The sequence below is a fragment of the Rhinopithecus bieti genome, unplaced genomic scaffold (assembly GCF_001698545.2).
Source record: "Rhinopithecus bieti isolate Rb0 unplaced genomic scaffold, ASM169854v2 scaffold_7681, whole genome shotgun sequence".
Classification (NCBI taxonomy): Eukaryota; Metazoa; Chordata; class Mammalia; order Primates; family Cercopithecidae; genus Rhinopithecus; species Rhinopithecus bieti.
The window spans coordinates 6,693,865-6,696,843 of record NW_016806571.1 but is presented as its reverse complement, the minus strand read 5'-3'; positions in this window follow the sequence as shown (position 1 = coordinate 6,696,843).

The following is a 2,979-nucleotide window of genomic DNA, read 5'->3' as shown; positions in this document are numbered from 1 at the left end:
CCGCCCGCCTCGGCCTCCCAAAGTGCTGAGATTACAGGCGTGAGCCACCACGCCTGGCCGGTATGATAAATTTTAAAACCACCACAGGGCTTAGAGTTCAGGAGGTTCCGGCTCAGACCCATGTTTGGCAATGATAATCTCCTTAATTTCAAGAATTCTGTAATCAAAAATGAGTTTCTGTCTTCGAAAGCCTCTCACAAGAAACAGTAGTGAGAAAAGCCTACAACTCCAGAAAATATTGCTCATAAGAACTTTTCCTAAAAATCAAACTACACAAAGTGAGACATGCAGTTGGGGTGTGGAGAGAGCAGTTTCTTTATTCATTTTTAGAATTAGAAGGGAGAAATCTGGCCAGGTGTGGTGGCTGATGGCTGTTAATTCCAGCACTTTGGGAGGCTGAGGTGGGTGGATCACCTGAGGTCAAGAGTTGGAGACCAGCCTGGCCAACATGGTGAAACCCTATCTACTAAAAATACAAAAATTAGCTGGGTATGATGGTGCATGCCTGTAATCCCAGCTATTTGGGAGGCTAAGGCAGGAGAATTGCTTGAACCTGGGAGGCTGACATTGCAGGGAGCCGAAATCATGCCACTGCACTCCAGCCTGGGCAAGAGTGAGACTCTGTCTCAAAAAGAAAAAAAGGAAAAAAAAGAAGGGAGACATCCTGTTGATAGAGTTTATGATGGCTGATGTCCTAGAAAGTACCGATTAGAAAGTATTAATGTATGTCTTAGAAAGTAATAACGGCCGGGCACGGTGGTTCACACCTGTAATCCCAGCACATTGGGAGGCTGAGGTGGGGGATCACAAGGGCAGGAGTTCAAGACCAGCCTGGCAACATGGCAAAACCCCATCTCTACTAAAAACACAACAATTAGGCCGGCCTGGTGGCAGGTCCCTGTAATCCCAGCTACTCAGGAGGCTGAGGCAGGAGAATGACTTGAACCCGGGAGGCAGAAGTTGCAGTGAGCCAAGATCATGTCATTGCACTCCAGCCTGGGCAACAAGAGCAAGACTTCATCTTAAAACAAACAAACAAACAAACAAACAAAAAAAACAAAAACAAGATTTATTTCATCAAATTTAAACAGAATTCACATTGACTTCCCAGTCCTTTGAATATACTTGAACTTTAAGTTCAACTGTACTGTTGACCAGTCTTTCCAAACGGGGTTACAGTACAAAGAGCATGGGCTGCTGAACCAGACTGACCAAATGGGAAACTCTGCCATGCTACTTGTCAGCTGTGCTTCTTGACCAACTTATTATGTTGCACAGGTGGGTCTTGAACTCCTGTGCTCAAGCAATCCTCCAGCCTGGGCCTCGCAAAGTGTTGGGGTTACAGGTGTGAGCCACCATGCCTGGTTTCCCCAAATTATTTAATCTCCCTGGGTCAGTTCTTTTACTCATAAAATGGATTTGTTTCTAACACAGAATTGTTGTAAACTTAAATGACTGTCTAGCATGCCTCATATTGCCAGACTCTCAGTAAACTTTTACCCAGTCAACTAATGTCCAGCAAAGAGGCTAGTGATTTTTCCTTTTTTTCTTTTCCTTTCTTTCCTTTTTTTTTTTTTTTGAGACAGAGTTTTGCCGTGTGGCGTGGGCTGGAATGCAGTGGTAGTTCGATCTTGGCTCACCTCAACCTCCACCTCCCGGGTTCAAGCTATTCTCGTGCCTCAGCCTCCCTCGTGTCTGGTATTACAGGCGTGCACCATCGCGCCCGACTAATTTTTCTTCCCAAGAGGAGTTTTGCTCTGTCGCCCAGGCTGGAGTGCATTGCGGCGATCTCAGCTCACTGCAACCTCTGCCTCCCGGGTTCAAGAGATTCTCCTGCCTCAGCCTCTCGAGTAGCTGGGATTACAGGTGCGTGCCACCACGCCCAGCGAATTTTTGTATTTTTAGTAGAGACGGGGTTTCACCGTGTTGACCAGGCTGGTCCCGAACTCCTGACTTCAAATGAGCCGCTCGCCTCGGCTTCCCAAACTGCGGGGAGGCTAGTGATATTTAACGTTAAATAACTTTGGCCTCCAAAGATACCTGTTTCCATTTTAAGACACTTCTATTTAGTTTTGGGAGGGTAAACTAGTTATATTTTAATAATGAAAACATCTGTTACATAAGCACATAGTGAGTACTCTAATCGACCTTCTTCTCGGACTCTCTGGGCGTGAGGGGTGGGTGAGGGGACCGGCAGGCTGTCACAGTCCCTTCAAAAGGGACTTGGGGCTGGGAGATGTCGCAGTCAGCCGGGAAAGGAGAACCAATCAGCAAGTGGAGCATCCCACGCCGTTTGTCAAACGCATCTCCGGATTAGCTCTACTCATACATCTTGGGGGTGACTAGGTGATGTCCGTGTTCAAGACACCAGCGTGCTAAGCCTGGCATTTCAGTTTGCACAACGCTTTAAGTTTTGTCTCAATCTTCCTGTCCGCGAGCGAACCTGGAGGACGTCTGTTAGCGGTAAATTGATTGATTGATTGATTGATTGATTGATTGATTTTGAGACGGAGTTTCGCTCTTGTTGCCCGGGCTGGAGTCCAACTGCACGATCTCGGCTCACCGCAACCTCCGCCTCCCAGGTTCAAGCGATTCTCCTGCCTCGGCCTCCCTAGTAGCTGGGATTACAGGCATGTGCCACCACGCCTGCCTAATTTTATATTTTTAGTAGAGACGTGGTTTCTTCAGTTGGTCAGACTGGTCTCGAACTCCCGACCTCAGATGATCCGCCCGCCTTGGCCTCCCAAAGTGCTGGGATTACAGGCTTGAGCCACCGCGCCTGGCCAGCGGTAAATTCTTTACTCACATTCCGAAAAGGAAAACGGGCGCCCGCGCGCGAGGACATACTCCTTGATGGTCACTCAACCAGGACGCCGCTGCTCCGGCGCCCCTGCTTGACGTAGCGCACCACCCCCTCCCCGACGCAGGCGCCGTCGGGCTGCTGCGCCATGCGCGCGACAGGGAAAGGAGGGGTCGCGC